The sequence below is a fragment of the Dendrobates tinctorius genome, unplaced genomic scaffold (assembly GCF_039654945.1).
Source record: "Dendrobates tinctorius isolate UK_male_01 unplaced genomic scaffold, ASM3965494v1 ptg000036l, whole genome shotgun sequence".
Classification (NCBI taxonomy): Eukaryota; Metazoa; Chordata; class Amphibia; order Anura; family Dendrobatidae; genus Dendrobates; species Dendrobates tinctorius.
In genome coordinates this window covers 10,257,270-10,274,724 of record NW_027361704.1, presented here as the reverse complement: position 1 = coordinate 10,274,724, position 17,455 = coordinate 10,257,270, and the positions used below count along the sequence as shown (strand labels likewise).

At 41.7% G+C, this 17,455-nt stretch overlaps 1 long non-coding RNA gene across 1 annotated transcript; it reads right to left on the bottom strand.

Moving 5' to 3' along the window:
• Positions 1-1,214: 1,214 nt before the first annotated feature.
• On the bottom strand, positions 1,215-15,891 carry LOC141087952 (uncharacterized). Its single transcript, XR_012231773.1, has 2 exons — positions 15,797-15,891; positions 1,215-1,816 (listed from the first exon to the last, which is right to left on the bottom strand). It is a non-coding gene; the product is annotated as an uncharacterized lncRNA (long non-coding RNA).
• Between the last annotated feature and the right edge of the window lie 1,564 nt (positions 15,892-17,455).

Sequence of the window (17,455 nt, the reverse complement as noted above, 5' to 3'; positions counted from 1 at the left end):
GAGCACAGTGAATGAGTGCTGAACTATGCAAGTAACATAGTTAGTAAGGCCGAAAAAAGACATTAGTCCATCCAGTTCAGCCTATAAAATTCTGTCAGAAAAAATCCCCAGATCTACGTCCTTCTAAAGAACCTAACAATAACTGTAAGATACAATATTGTTACGCTCCAGGAAGACATCCAGGCCTCTCTTGAACCCTTCGACTGAGTTCGCCATCATCACCTCCTCAGGCAGGGAATTCCAGATTGTCACTGCCTTAACAGTAAAAAATCCTCTTCTATGTTGGTGGAAAAACCTTTTCTCCTCCAGACGCAGAGAATGCCCCCTTGTGACCGTCACCTTCCTTGGTATAAACAGGTCTTCTGAGAGATATTTGTATTGTCCCCTTATATACTTATACATGATTATTAGATCGCCCCTCATCTTTTTTCTAGACTAACAGAATCATTGCTGCCTGCCATCCTCAGTGACCAAAGACCCCATTCCTCTCCTCAGATCCTGTCCTGGCGATGTGTGAAAGCGAGGCGACAGGGGCCTGATATATGGTGGAAGGAGCAGAGTGACAGCAGCACAGAGTATTTCAGGAGAGCAGTGTGCTGGTCTATGGGGGGAAAACAACACCAGAAGCCTGATCTACTAATTATGCAAAATAGTGCACATTGCAATTCACAGGTATAGCCATATAATAATCAGCATTCATTTAGTATTGGCTGTCAGTACACATACAGTAGATGCTGTTTTGTTGCCTAAATATGGCCTCTGTGAAAATAAAAAATTAATCCAGGCACTTACATATAAATGGTGGTCTGCTAATGCGGTCCTCCACAGGCGCCTCAACGCGCGTTTCGTCCCTTCGTCAGGAGAGGAACGCTGTGAGGAGGGGATGTGCATCTTAATTATTGCAGGAGGCAATTGTAAATCTACTGCCGCTGTGTAACAAGGAAGGGATCCGGGTCAGTGAAAGTTCACTTCCTGTCATAACCGCGCGTGCGCCGCTGACATCCTCCATCTTACCGACGTCATGATTTGCGGCCGTGGAATGCAAACACCCCATGGGCCGTCATAGTGATGGCCGCATGCGCCCTGCCTCCGATGCCCACTTGTCATAACGCCAATGGAGCAGGCAGCAGCGCACGCGTCATACAGGAAGTGCTAATAGGAGTGGCGATATTAAAATACAATCAGTGAGAAAGTGCATTGTGCAAAAACTGGAATGTGTAAAAAACCTCTATTTATTATAATATAAGGGGCGCAGCAAGTAATCACCAAAATATACTCCCCAATATAAGAAAAGGTGGATGATGTAAACTTAATCATGTGATACTGCCCTATGACAGCCAATACAGATATATAGAAATGGATATACTATTGCATATATATATCACAAAAAATATAATATATATATTAAAGTGCTTAAGTGCATGCAATGACCCAAAAGTGATATAAATACCTATCAAAAATTATATAAACAAAATATGTGAAAAAATCTATATTGATCAGATATACATGTTAACAATGTGCACTAGAATATAACTACATTTTAACATTGATAAAAAAGTGCTTATTAATACTAAGGTCCCAAATTAAATACAATGAAGTCACAAACATAAAATTAATATCATCGTCTAGATATGATACTGACAGATGTATATAAATTTATAGATAAAGTGCAAGATCCAGATGAAATATTGGTTCCTTAGAACAAAAGTCCAAAAAATTCTTGCGGATCTATTTTCTCATGGATCCAGGATGGTTTCCATCATGTATCATCAGCTGAAAGAACAAAAGCCGCCAGCATTTAACCAAGATGCATAGCCTATGGGAAGTGAAAAAGCATTTTAGTATATAGCATAAAATGGGAAAAACCCCATAGCACAGGAAACAACAAATATCAGAAATAAAAAATAAAAAACCCCACACCCACCAGCAAATTAAAAGATACCAATCCCTTAAAGGAAAGAGCTAAACTTGAAATTTTCATTAAGTCCCAGAGGTGTTACCGTTCGTAGGCGGTATATCCAACGGCTTTCAATTTGTGCCAGCCTTTTAAACAGATCACCCCCCTTTGACCCATTGATACCTGATCAATCACTGTCAATGTCAATAGACTCGAATCAGAGTTATGGAAATCCCTGAAATGTCTTGGCAAGGTTTTCAAGGCTTGTTCTCCAGTGTCATTTTTAGATTTTTCTACATCGCGTACATGCTCTCTTACCCTTATTTTGAACTCACGGGTAGTCATCCCCACATAGATCTTTTGCACGGACATTGTGCATAATATATGACTCCCGTGGAAGAGCATGTAAGCCTATGCCAGATTTCAAATTTGCGTGTACCACTGGAGTTAGAGAAATCCTTACATTTCACCAGATTCCTACAGGCCTTACAGAGGCCACACAGAAAAAATCCCCGAAGTATAGTTGGATCTTTACTACTTGGTTTTTGATGGATCTCTGATGTGTAGTGGCTGTCTACCAGGAGATCCGAAGATTTCTGGATCGCCTTGCCGTTACCAAGGGTTTCGGGGGGATCAAGTTCTTCAAAATTGGATCTGTTTCCAAAACATTCCAATGTCTGCGGAGAATACTTAGAAGATCATCCCATTGGCCATTAAACGAAGTGATAAACCTGAGTTGTTCAGGCTTTCCACTACTCTCACTAGTACTTGCTTTTTTATTGTAGAGCAGCATATTTCTAGATGATCTTTTGGCCCTATTATAGCCATTTCGTATAGTTCTGTAGCTATAACCTCTCTCCCGAAATCTCGAGTAGAGATCATTGGCTTGTTTTTGGAAATTCTCCTCAGTGGAGCATACTCTCCTTATTCTCAGGTGTTGCCCAATAGGAATGCCTCGAATTGTTGTATTGGGATGTGATGATTCGGCATGTAGTATAGTATTAGTTGCCATAGGTTTTCTATACACATCCGTAGTTAGCATACCACAATGATTGGCCTGGATGTTCACATCTAAGAAATTTACCTGGTGACCATATGTATATGTCAATTTGACATTTACAGTATTGTTATTCAGGTTGTCCATCAAATGTTTAAGTTCCTCACCGGATCCCTCACAGACAAACCATACGTCGGCTATATATCGAATTCTGTGGTGAATCTTGTCTACATTCCTCACTGGATTGCTCTGGAAAATCTTTCGTTCCCATAACCCAAGGAACAAATTAGCGTACGATGGGGCACAGGTGGGGTTCGCTGTTTCTTGGGTTTGGATATAGATTTGATTATTAAAAATAAAACAATTATGTTTGAGAATAAATTCCAGTAGTTCGACGATAAGGTCTGCCAGGGATCTATCCAGATTGCTGGATTGGAGGAACCAAGTAACCGCTCTAATACCGTCTGTGTGTCTAATAGACGTATAGAGACTCTCGATGTCAGTTGTCACCATGACCATGTCCTCACATAGCACTAGACCATCAAAATGTCCCAAGGTTGCTGTCGTGTCCTTAATGTAAGAAGGTAGAGTAGATACCAGCGGTTTTAGATAGAAATCAATCATTTGGCACACAATTTCACATGGCCCCCCAATCCCTGATTCAATTGGACGTCTAGGGGGATCCAACAGATTTTTGTGGACCTTGGGGACCAGGTAGAATGTTGGTAAGCGTGGTTTAGTAGAAATGATTGTCTCCATCATAGAGCATATGACCAAATTTCCACCTTTATCTGCTGGTTTAAAGCAGACATCAGACCATGACTGTTATGATGAGTCACCGAAGGAGGAAAAAACAAAATACTAGCTAAGTTCAGAAAAACCAAAGAGGTTGGCAGTTATCGGATTGCAGACCCCTGAACCTATCCACAACAACTAGCAGTAGCCGTGGGGGGTTCCTACGGTGCCCTAGACCCCTCGATCACAGCCGGAGAACTACATAGCCTAAAGACAGAAAGGGGAAAAACTAAACTGCCCCAGAGCAGACCCCAAAGCAATAGGCAGCCCCCAACATATAATGACAGTGAAGCAAGATGAAAACACTAACACAGATAGAAATATAGGTTGAGCAAATTATGGGGCCCAAGCTAACTAAATAGGACAGGATAGGAAAGCTGCTGTCTGCCATCCGCAAAAACCCTATCCAAAATGAGCCAACTGACTGATAGGAAAAACAGGCCCTGAAGTCGCTAGGCTTCAAAAGACTATATCAGCACTCAGGTATATTCTGAAGACAGAGCAAAAGATCAACAGATCAGAGACAAAAATGGAATTCAGCTCACCCCCGGCCGGGGATGGCAGAACTCCCAAAAAACAAGGCAAAACAAAAACAAAACTGAAGAGTACAAAGCAGAGCAGAAAAACTTAGCTTTGAGATGCAGGAATCAGACTGGTCTCCAAGAATCCAGCAGGATCACCAGCAAGGCAGAAGGGCGTCGGCTGCCTTATATTCAGTCCTCAATTCCAGCAACCCAGTCATCATCTAGCTGCCCAGGTGTTTGGTAATCAGCCTCACTACCTTCCTTCACCAGAGGAGGGAGTTCATCAGTCCTCAATGGTGAAGGGAAAAATGAACTCACAACACATGACTGCATTTCTTTCACCGCTGACATTGCTTCCTTATCAAATCGGTGTTTACATTTGTTGCCAATTTTTTCAATGTCATTGAATGTCACAGTTTGACAAAAATGTCAATAGTTGGATAGGAGTTGAGACTAGGAAAAGTTTTAGATTTTGCAAATAAATGATTAGGGAAATTGCTTACCCTTGTTGAGCTGTCTCTCTCTGCCAAAGATTCAAGGACAGCCAGTGCTTCTTGTTCCTCCTTAGTGTTAAAAACCATGGGATCTGTACTAGATTTTTCATGAAGCCGTTTCAACAATAGTTTTCTTGCAAACAAATGTGTGTCCTTCATGGCCGTGAATGTGTCTAAAGGTGCATTAGGTGAAAAAGTTGGTCCCTTTTCTAAAACTTTTAATTGAACCTCAGTCAAAGAGTGCATTGATTTAATACCTTAGGTTGTTCGCCTTTCCTGCGACTTTGGATGAAAAAATCTTTTGGGTTGCCATTGCCCCCAAATCTAGTTTTGACCATCCTTTGATTATTCATTTCCATTTCAGAGCCCGTGGAAATACTACTAACTTGTGAGGAAAGTGATGTGCTGGATACATTTCGAGTAAGAGGTCTTTGTTGTTTTTCTGATCTATTAAGACATGAAGCAAAATGGATCCTAAAAGCTAATGCACAAGGACCCTTGGGTTTGAATGATAGAGTAAACATTTCTGTCTTTCTACAGAATATTTTCCTCTGCTTATTTGTTTCTCTGCAATTGTTTTTAACAATGTATGTGCGTTTATATAATATATTTTTGTATCACTTCACATTTGTTTGTACTACCTATAAAAGCCTATACACTGCGTTCCAAATTATTATGCAAAATGGATTTAAGTGTCATAAAGATGTAATTTTTTGTTTTTCAAATAAACTCATAGATGGTATTGTGTATCAGGGCTCTTTGGATCACTGAAATCAATCTCAAATTCCTGTGATAATTAGTTCACCAGGTGAGCCCAATTAAAGGAAAATTACTTAAGAATGATGTTCCACATTATTAAGCAGGGCACAGGTTTCAAGGAATTTAGGAAAGAAAAAGGACCTCTCTGCTGCTGAAAAGCATCAAATAGTGCAATGCCTTGGTCAAGAGATGAAAACATTAGATATTTCCCAAAAATGTAAACGTGACCATCGTACTGTTAAGAGATTTGTGGTTGATTCTGAGCACAGACATGTTTATGCTGATAAAGGCAGAATGAGGAAGGTTTCTGCCAGGCAAGTTCATCGGATTAAGAGAGCAGCTGCTAAAAAGCCATTACAAACCAGCAAACAGATATTTAAAGCTGCTGGTGCCTCTGGAGTCCCTCGAGCCTCATGGTGTAGGATCCTTCAAAGGCTTGCTGTGGTGCATAATCCTACTATTCGGCCACCCCTAAAAAGTGTTCACAAGCAGAAATTGTAGCAGTGGGTCCAGACATACATGAAGACTATTTTTCATACAGTCTTGTTTACTGATGAGTGTCGAGCAACCCTGGATGGTCCAGATGGATGGTTGGTGGATGGCCACTATGTCCCAACAAGGCTGCGACTTCAGCAAGGAGGAGGAGGAGTCATGTTTTGGGCCGGAATCATGGGGAAACAGCTGGTAGGGCTCTTTAAAGTTCCTGAAGGTGTGAAAATGACCTCTGCAAAGTACTGTATATAGAGTTTCTGATTGACAGCTGTCTTACATGGTATAAAAAGCAGAAATGTGTCTTCAGGAGCAAAATCCTCTTCATGCATGACAATGCACCATCTCATGCTGCAAAGAATACCTCTGAGTCATTGACTGCTATAGGCCTAAAAGGAGATAAACTCATGGTGTGGCCACCATCTTCCCCTGACCTCAACCCTGTAGAGAACCTTTGGAGTATCATCAAGCAAAAGATCTATGAGGGAGGCAGTTCACATCAAAACAGCAACTCTGGGAGGCTATTCCGACTTCATGCAAAGAAATCCAAGCAGAAACTCTCCAAAAACTCCCAAGTTCAATGGATGCAAGAATTGTGAAGGTGATATCACAGAAGGGTTCCTATGATAGCATGTAACTTGGCCTGTTAGGATGTTTTGGAGTTAAATAGCTTTTTTGTTCAGTGAATGTGACCTCCTAATGCTGCAAATTCCACAAAAGAACATTTTCAGTTCTTTAAAACAGATTAAATGTTTAGAAATTCTACTGTGCCTAATAATTTGGAACAGTGCACTTTGAGTTTTTATTCATTTTGGAGATTATACTGTTATCATTGGGAGGTTTCTTCAATAAAATTTGATGTATACTCTAACAGGTGATGACTTTTTTTAGACTGACTGTCATTTGTACTGACTATTTATGAAAATCATAGAAAAATATCATTTGCATAATAATTTGGAACACAGTGTATATTACCTTTGTTAATTACACACCTGGACCCGTAGAAGCGTTGGACTAACGCAAAACGGCCATTGTCCACACTCTCCTCTCTGCACCCCTCTGAATATTATAATAATAATAATCTTTATTTATATAGCGCCAACATATTCCGCAGCGCTTTACAGTTTAACCCCTTAACGACCGCCGATACGCCTTTTAACGGCGGTAATTAAGGGTACTTAAACCACAGCGCCGTTAATTCACGGCGCTGTGATTTAAGTGAATAGCGCCCCCCAGTGTCGGATTTTCTCCGGGGTCTCGGCTGCCAGGGGTAGCCGAGACCCCAGAGAACATGAATCGGTCGGTTTTTACCGACCCCCGCTTTTGCGATCGCCGTTATTAACCCTATAACGGCGACCGCAAAAAAAAAAAAAAGCAGCGATTTTACATTTAATTTCTCTTTCCTCTGATGTGATCGCACATCAGAGGATAGAGAAATAGGGTCCCCGATCCCCCCGGTCCCCTCCCGGTACCTCTCCCTTGTCCTCCGTCCCCTCCCGGTGGTCCCGCACCCGCCGGCGTCATCCGATGGGCGCCGCCATCTTGAAAATGGCGGGCGCATGCGCAGTGCGCCCGCCGGGAATCTGCTGGCTCCGGCTGGCAGATTCCATTCATTATTTTGATCACTATGATAAACGATCATAGTGATCAAAATAATAAACATAGTACATAACCCCCCCTTTTATCACCCCCTTATTCTGGCACACATAATGAAATAAAAAAAATATTTTTTTTTTCAGTTTTCCATAAGGGTTAGGGTTAGGGTTAGGCTAGGGTTAGGGTTAGGCTAGGGTTAGGGTAGGGTTAGGGTTAGGCTAGGGTTAGGGTTAGGCTAGGGTTAGGGTTAGGCTAGGGTTAGGCTAGGGTTAGGGTTAGGCTAGGGTTAGGCTAGGGTTAGGGTTAGGCTAGGGTTAGGGCTAGGCTAGGCTTAGGGTTGGGCTAGGGTTAAGGGTTAGGGTTGGGCTAGGGTCAGGGTTGGGCTAGGGTTAAGGGTTAGGGTTGGGCTAGGGTTAAGGGTTAGGGTTGGGCTAGGGTTAGGGCGAACTAGGATTAGGGTTAGGATTAAGGATTAGGGTTGGGATTAGGGTTAGGGGTGTGTTGGGGTTAGGGTTGGAGCAAGAATTGAGGGGTTTCCACTATTTACCAACTTTGGGGGTCTAAAAATTGGGGTCTAAAAAATCACTTTTGTGGAAATAAAAAAGACTTTTTATTTTCACGGCTCTGCGTTTATAAACTTCTGTGACACGCTTGGGGGTTCAAAGTGCTCACCACACATCTAGATAAGTTCCTTAGGGGGTCTAATTTCCAAAATGGGGTCACTCGTGGGGGGTTTCCACTGTTTAGGCCCATCAGGGGCTCTGCAAACGCAACATGATGCCCGCAGACCATTCCATCAAAGTCTGCATTCCAAAATGGCACTCCTTCCCTTCCGAGCTCTCCCATGCGCCCAAACAGTGGTTCCCCCCCACATATGGGGTATCAGTGTACTCAGGACAAATTGCATAATAACTGTGGGGGTATGATTTCTCCTGTTACCCTTGTAAAAATAAAAATTTGGGCGCGAAAAGATCATTTTTGTGGAAAAAAAATGTATTTCTTATTTTCACGGCTCTGCGTTTATAAACTTCTGTGAAGCACTTGAAGGTTCAAAGTGCTCACCACACATCTAGATAAGTTCCTTCATGGGTCTAGTTTCCAAAATGGAGTCACTTGTTGGGAGTTTCCACTGTTTAGGCCCATCAGGGGCTCTGCAAACGCAACATGATGCCCGCAGACCATTCCATCAAAGTCTGCATTCCAAAATGGCACTCCTTCCCTTCCGAGCTCTCCCATGCGCCCAAACAGTGGTTCCTCCCCACATATGGGGTATCAGCGTACTCAGGACAAATCGCATAATAACTGTGGGGGTATGATTTCTCCTGTTACCCTTGTAAAAATAAAAATTTGGGGGTGAAAAGATCATTTTTGTGGAAAAAAAATGGATTTCTTATTTTCACGGCTCTACGTTATAAACTTCTGTGAAGCACTTGAAGGTTCAAAGTGCTCACCACACATCTAGATAAGTTCCTTAATGGGTCTAGTTTCCAAAATGGGGTCACTTGTTGGAGTTTTCCACTGTTTAGGCACATTAAGGGCTCTCCGAACGCAACATGGCATCCGATCTTAATTCCAGCTAATTCTGCGTTGAAAAAGTCAAACGGTGCTCCATCCCTTGCGAGCTCTGCCGTGTGCTGAAAAAGGGGTTTACCCCCACATATGGTGTATCGGCGTATTCAGGAGAAATTGTACAACAAATTTTGTGGTTGATTTTCTCTTTTAACACTTGTGAAAATAAAAAAAATTGGTTCTGAAGTAATTTTTTTCCAAAAAAAAGTTAAATGTTAATTTTTTCCATCCACATTGCTTTCGTTCCTGTGACGCACTTAAAGGGTTAATAAACTTCTTGAATGTGGTTTTGAGCACCTTGAGGGGTCTAGTTTTTAGAATGGTGCCACTTTTGGGTATTTTCTGTCATGTACACCCCTCAAAATGACTTTAAATATGATGTGGTCCCTAAAAAAAATGGCTTTGTAAATTTTGTTGTAAAAATGAGAAATAGCTGGTCAACTTTTAACCCTTATAACTTCCTAACAAAAAAAAAATTTGGATCCAAAATTGTGCTGATGTAAAGTAGACATGTGGGAAATGTTATTTATTAAGAAATTTATGTGACACATCTCTCTGATTTAAGGGCATAAAAATTTAAAGTTTTAAAATTGAAAAAATTTTAAATTTTTTTGCCATATTTCTGTTTTTTTCATAAATAAACACAAGACTTATCGAAGAAATTTTACCACTAACATGAAGCACAATATGTCACGAAAAAACAATCTCAGAATCAGCAGGATCCATTAAAGCGTTCCAGAGTTATAACCTCATAAAGGGACAGTGGTCAGAATTGTAAAAATTGGCCTAGTCATTAAGCTGCAAACTGGCTCTGTCGCTAAGGGGTTAACAGTTGCAAAACACAAGTCATAAGTAACAACTTTAACAATACAACAATTAAAGCAAAATAAGACAACCCTGCTCGTGAGAGCTTACAATCTACAATGAGGTGGGGGAGATACAAAGTACAGGTTTGTACTTACAATGGTGTATTTACAATGATGGTCCAGCCATCTTGAGGGAGTGAAGGATGGATGAAGATAGTGAATGGGCTACACATGCACACTTACACATAGAATGACTTTTACTAGTGAATATGATAGGCCGCTCTGAACAAATGTGTTTTGAGGGAGCGCCTGAAACTATGCAAATTGTGGATAGTCCTAATTTCTTGGGGTAGAGCATTTCAGAGGGTTTGTGCAGCGCAGGAGAAGTCTTGGAGTCGGGAGTGGGAGGTACGGATTAGTGCAGAGGTTAGTCGAAAGTCGCTTGCAGAGCGCAGTGGTCAGTTAGGCCGATAGACAGAAATGAGGTAGGAGATGTAGGGGGGTGCTGCACTGTGGAGAGCTTTGTGGGTGAGAACAAGTACTTTGAATTGGATCCTATAATGAATGGGCAGCCAATGTAAGGACTGGTGAAGAGAGGACGTGTCCGAGTACCGATTAGCCAGATAGATGACCCTGGCTGCTGCATTAAGTATGGACTGGAGAGGGCATAGTTGAGTAATGGGGAGGTCAATTAATAGAGCGTTGCAGTAATCCAGGCGGGAGTGGATCAATGCTACAGTGAGGGTTTTTGTTGTTTCCATGGTGAGAAAAGGGCAGATTTTAGAGATGTTCTTTAGGTGTAAGTAGCAAGAGCGGGCAAGAGATTGTATATGGGATATGAAGGAGAGATTGGTGTCAAGCATAACACCCAGACAGCGCACCTGCTGCCGGGATGTTATTGTGGTGTCACCCACGGAGAGGTAAGTGTCAGATTTAGGGAGGTTCGTAGACGGCAGGAGCAGAAGAAGTGCAGTTTTGGAGAGGTTGAGTTTCAGATAGAGTGCGGACATGATGTTGGAGACTGCGGACAGTCACTGGCGTTCTGTAGTACAGCAGGGGTAAGGTCGAGGAATGACATATATAAGGTGGGGCAAAAAAGTATTTAGTCAGTCAGCAATAGTGCAAGTTCCACCACTTAAAAAGATGAGAGGCGTCTGTAATTTACATCATAGGTAGACCTCAACTATGGGAGACAAACTGAGGAAAAAAAATCCAGAAAATCACATTGTCTGTTTTTTTTTCATTTTATTTGCATATTATGGTGGAAAATAAGTATTTGGTCAGAAACAAGCAAACAAGATTTCTGGCTCTCACAGACCTGTAACTTCTTCTTTAAGAGTCTCCTCTTTCCTCCACTCATTACCTGTTGTAATGGCACCTGTTTAAACTTGTTATCAGTATAAAAAGACACCTGTGCACACCCTCAAACAGTCTGACTCCAAACTCCACTATGGTGAAGACCAAAGAGCTGTCAAAGGACACCAGAAACAAAATTGTAGCCCTGCACCAGGCTGGGAAGACTGAATCTGCAATAGCCAACCAGCTTGGAGTGAAGAAATCAACTGTGGGAGCAATAATTAGAAAATGGAAGACATACAAGACCACTGATAATCTCCCTCGATCTGGTGCTCCACGCAAAATCCCACCCCGTGGGGTCAGAATGATCACAAGAACGGTGAGCAAAAATCCCAGAACCACGCGGGGGGACCTAGTGAATGAACTGCAGAGAGCTGGGACCAATGTAACAAGGCCTACCATAAGTAACACACTACGCCACCATGGACTCAGATCCTGCAGTGCCAGACGTGTCCCACTGCTTAAGCCTGTACATGTCCGGGCCCGGAGTTTTGGGAGAATGTCCTATGGTCTGATGAAACCAAACTGGAACTGTTTGGTAGAAACACAACTTGTCGTGTTTGGAGGAAAAAGAATACTGAGTTGCATCCATCAAACACCATACCTACTGTAAAGCATGGTGGTGGAAACATCATGCTTTGGGGCTGTTTCTCTGCAAAGGGGCCAGGACGACTGATCCGGGTACATGAAAGAATGAATGGGGCCATGTATCGTAAGATTTTGAGTGCAAACCTCCTTCCATCAGCAAGGGCATTGAAGATGAAACGTGGCTGGGTCTTTCAACATGACAATGATCCAAAGCACACCGCCAGGGCAACGAAGGAGTGGCTTCGTAAGAAGCATTTCAAGGTCCTGGAGTGGCCTAGCCAGTCTCCAGATCTCAACCCTATAGAAAACCTTTGGAGGGAGTTGAAAGTCCGTGTTGCCAAGCGAAAAGCCAAAAACATCACTGCTCTAGAGGAGATCTGCATGGAGGAATGGGCCAACATACCAACAACAGTGTGTGGCAACCTTGTGAAGACTTACAGAAAACGTTTGACCTCTGTCATTGCCAACAAAGGATATATCACAAAGTATTGAGATGAAATTTTGTTTCTGACCAAATACTTATTTTCCACCATAATATGCAAATAAAATGAAAAAAAAAACAGACAATGTGATTTTCTGGATTTTTTTTTCTCAGTTTGTCTCCCATAGTTGAGGTCTACCTATAATGTAAATTACAGACGCCTCTCATCTTTTTAAGTGGTGGAACTTGCACTATTGCTGACTGACTAAATACTTTTTTGGCCCACTGTAGTTGTGTGTCATCAGCATGTGAAGATACAATTTGCAGAATCAGCATAAAGATGGTAGTGGAAGCCCAATCTGCTGATGGTCTGTCCAATTGGGGATGTGTAGAGAGAGAAGAGAAGGGTGCCAAGGACTGAGCCCTGAGGTACCCCGACAGCGAGAGGAAGAGGAGATGACGTGGAGCCAGAGAACAAATCACTGAAGGAGCGGTCAGAAAGATAGGAAGAGAACCAGGAGAGAGCAGTGCCCTTAATCCCTAGTGACTGGAGCCTAGAGAGTAAGAGATAGTGGTCAACAGTGTTGAAAACTGCAGATAGGTCAAGAAGAATGAGCAGAGAGTGGTGACAATTACGTTTTGCTGTCAGAAGGTCATTGTTCACTTTGATGAGTGCAGTTTCAGTCGAATGTAGGGGACGGAAGCCGGACTGTGAAGGGTCTAGAAGGGAGTGAGTGGAGAGGTAATGGGTAAGGCGGGAGTAAACTAGGCGCTCCAAAAGTTTAGAGATGAAGGGGAGATTGGAGACTGGTCTGTAGTTGTTTGCACAGGATAGGTCCAGAGCGGGTTTCTTTAGTAATGGAGTAATGATGGCATGTTTGAAGGAGGATGGGAAAATGCCCAAGGAGAGGGAGAGATTAAAGATTGCAGTTAGGTGAGTTGTGACGACTGGAGAGAGAGACTGGAGGAGATGTGAGGGAATGGGGTCGGTAGTGCATGTGGTCGGACGAGAGGTAGAGAGGAGTCTGGAGACTTCTTCTGTGATGGGCTCAAATGTGGAAAGTGAGCCAGGGGAGATGCAGGAAGGGATGAGAGTCACAGCACTTGAACTCCCTGCATACCCTGTCCATATCTTGAAACATAGACTAAAGGACTCTATTTCCATCTCTTTGGTGAGTGCCGCTTTTCTTATTCTTCTGTCAGCAGTATCTCATGATTGTTTCAAGCTGAGCACTACACATCTGTATATAAGCTAACTGTAGCTCATGAATCTGGCTTTTACACATATGCATAAGCACCGCAGTCACTAGTGCAGTGTCATTCTTTCTTATCTAAAAAGAAGGATACCACCGGAACAGATACCAAATGGATTCCAAAGTGTCTGCATCTTTCTCATTATAGTGCATGGTTCCTTCAGGGTTTCATCTGAATTGCATTTTTGTGGAATTTACATGGAAACCCTGTCATAAGTGCTCAGTGTATAACACAAGAATCTGATCCTAGCATTATACTAAAAGCAATCAAAAAATGTTATCTACCCCAAAATGTTACTAATTAAAACCCTAATTTATCACGCATAAAACCAACCTCCACTCAGGTCCATCTATTTTTTTTTAACCATAAACTTTTTATTAATTTTAAATAAAGTCATATTTAACAACCATTTAGCCTCCAGTCATTGTGCATTGTTACAGAAATTTCCTCAAAACATTAATTGGCTAAATGTATTAATAATTTAACATAGCTAAATATTATAGAAAAAAGAAGGGGAAAGGGAAGGGGTGATGACAACAGATTATTATATACCTGTATATTACCATTAATAGCTCTATTACATCTCTATGACCACAGTGTTTAATCTGAATGATAGCCAGCTGTCCCACAGGTCCATCTTTTCTCAATGAAAATTTAGGGGACTCCCACATTACTGGTAGAACAAAGACTCTGGAAAAGCTACATGGCTACCAGCCCCTAAAATAAAATCCAGTGAAATCAGCGCTCCCAAACCCAAATGTTACTCTCTTCCTGAGCCTCACAGTGTGCCTAATGTAGCATCTAGTCGAGGCCACAGACTCAGAAAGCTTCACACAAGCCACTCCATCTGGAAGATTTCAAAAGAACCCCAATATCCTTTATATAACCGTACAGGGATCTGGTTTTAGGACAAGACCCAGTGGAATCATAGAATGGTAGAGTTGGAAGGGACCTCCTGGGTCATCTGGTCCAACCCCCTGCTCAAAGCAGGATTCACTAAATCATCCCAGACAGATGTCTGTTCAGCCAATGATTAAAGACTTCTATTGAAGGAGAACTCACCACCTCTTGTGGCAGCCTATTCCACTCATTGATCACTCTGTCAAAAAGTTTTTTTCTTGTATCTAATCTTTGTCTCCTCCCATTCATTTTCATTCCAATTGCTTCTAGTCTTTCCTTGTGCAAATAAGAATAAAGATGATCCTTTTACAATGTGATAGCCCTTGAGATATTTGTAGACAGCTATTAAGTCTCCTCTCAGTCTTTTTTGCAAGCTAAACATTCCCAATTCCTGTAACCGTTCCTCATAGGACATGGTTTACAGACCGGTCACCATTCTGGTCGCTCTTCTCTGAACTTGCTCCAGTTTGTGGATGTCTTTTTTAAAATGTTTTGCCCAAAACTGGACACAGTATTCCAGGTGAGGTCTGACCAAAGAGAAATAAAGGGCAATAATGACTTCACGTGATCTAGACTGTATGCTTCTATTAATACATCCCAGAATTGTATTTGCCTTTTTTGCTACTGCATCACACTGTTGACTCATGTTCAGTCTGTGATCTTTTAGTATACCCTAGTCTTTTTCACATGTGCTGTTGCGTAGCCCTATTCCTCCCATTCTGTATATGTTTTTTCATTTTTATTGCCCATATTTAGTACTTTGCATTTTTCCCTGTTAAATACCATTGTGTTAGTTGCTGCCCACTGTTATAGTTTATTTTTATCTTTTTGAATCCTCTCTCTCTTCCCTAGTCTTAGCTATCCCTCCTAATATTGTGTAATCAGCAAATTTAATTAGTTTACCCTCAATTCCTTCATCTCAATCATTGATAAAGATGTTGAACAATACAGGGCCAAGGACAGAGCCCTGTGGTACCCCACTTGAGACATTCTTCAATCTGGATGTGCAGGCATTTACGACCCCTCTTTGGGTTCGATCACTAAGCCAGTTATGAATCCACCCAACAGTTGCTTTGTCCATTCCATACTTAGTCATTTTTTTCAATAAGAATTGTGTGAGATACTTTGTCAAATACTTTGCTGACGTCAAGATATACTATATCTACAGCATTTCCCTGTTCCACCCAGTCAGTGATTCTGTCATAGAAGGAAATTAAGTTAGTCTGAAATGACTTAGTTACAAACCCATGCTGAATCTGGTCAATCACTTCATTCTAATCCAGGTACACTTACATACATGTTGTTTAATAATTTGTTCAAAGATCTTTACTGGTACAGAAGTCAAACTCACCAGCCTATAGTTCCCTGGGTCCACCTTCTTCCCCTTTTTGAAGATAGGAACAACATTGCTCTTCTCCAGCCTTCTGGGACTTCTCATGTTCTCCTAGAATTTTCAAAGATTATAGAGAGTGGTTCAAAAATTTATTCTGCTATCTCCTTCAGTACTCTGGGGTGTAATTCATCTGGACCTGGACACTTGAATTCATTTATGTTAGCTAAGTATTCACTCACTATCTTTCTGTTAATAGATATCTTGAATTCTTCTATTCTTTTAATAAGACAGTGAAGATCAGTTGATGTTACTTTGCCATTCTGAGAATAAACAGGTGCAAAATAGGAATTTAAAAGTTCGACCTTTTCAACATCCTTTCTTACCATTTCATCATTTTCATCTTGTAAAAATCCTATAGCATCTTTGACTTTTCTTTTACTTTTGATATATCTCCACAATCCTTTTTTATTGGTTTTTTTTTTTTAAATTCGTTTATTAAACACCAGAGTACAAAGAATGCACATCATACACAATGAGTTGTGATAACAGAATACAAAGAAATTGCACACTCTCACAAATAAACAAGGTAATGTGTACATTTCCATCCGAACATATTTAAAGGATAACTGTTTATGTGTTTCCCCATACATATATCACTTTAATTTAAATTTCACAAACCTTGTCATGTAACAGTAAGAGCTAACTAGAACTCCTAAACTACATCTACCTCTATCTCAACTAACACCTACTATTTCCACAGCTTGGTTCCTAGATCACGTTGCGTCGTGCGTGATGTCTCAGTTTTGTAGAGTAAGGTGAGAGGAATTCCACCTCTCCCAGATATTCTCAAACTTCTCCGGGCATCCCCTATTGTGATATAACGTGCGCTCATATGGAACAACCGAATTCACCAACTTGATCCAAAATCTAAAGGAAGGATCTGAGCCCCCCATCCACCTCAGTGCCAGCACTTTCCGCGCCATAAGCAGCGTCTCGCGCAAGAAGACCCCAGCATATCGATCCCAGATCTCCTCCTCCCATACCCCAAACAAGCAAATCAATGGCTCTAGAGGGACAGGGGCCTGCATCAAGGACGTCAGTAATGTGGTGACCTCTTTCCAGTAGTGTAGGATAATGGGACATTGCCACACCATATGGATAAAATCAGCATCTGGCGAGTGACATCGCATACATTCTGATGATTGAAGCCGACCCATCCTAAAAAGTCGCAACGGAGTCAAATATGATTGATTTATTATATACATTTGTATCATTCTGTTATTAATAGATGGTGATACTCCAATCGGAGACTCCAGAATCTCCTCCCACTTCTCTCTTTGCGCATCAGGGATGAGACGTTCCCACTTCATCCTTATAGAGCTTATGGCCGATTCTGCCCCTACTGACAGCATATATGTGTACAAGGAGGATATGAGACCCTGGGGACCCTGCGAGTTAAGAATTCCTATCAGAGGTAAAGACGAAATAGTACGGTCCACACCCCCATCCCTCATATGTGACTGAAGAGCCGATCTCAGCTGCAGATAGTGAAAAAATTGAGATCTTGGAATATCATGCGCGGCTTGTAACTGTTCAAAAGACTTTAAGGTCCCCTGGTCATACAAGTCTCCCACTGAAGAAACGCCATACTGAGCCCAAAAAACGGCGGATGGGTGA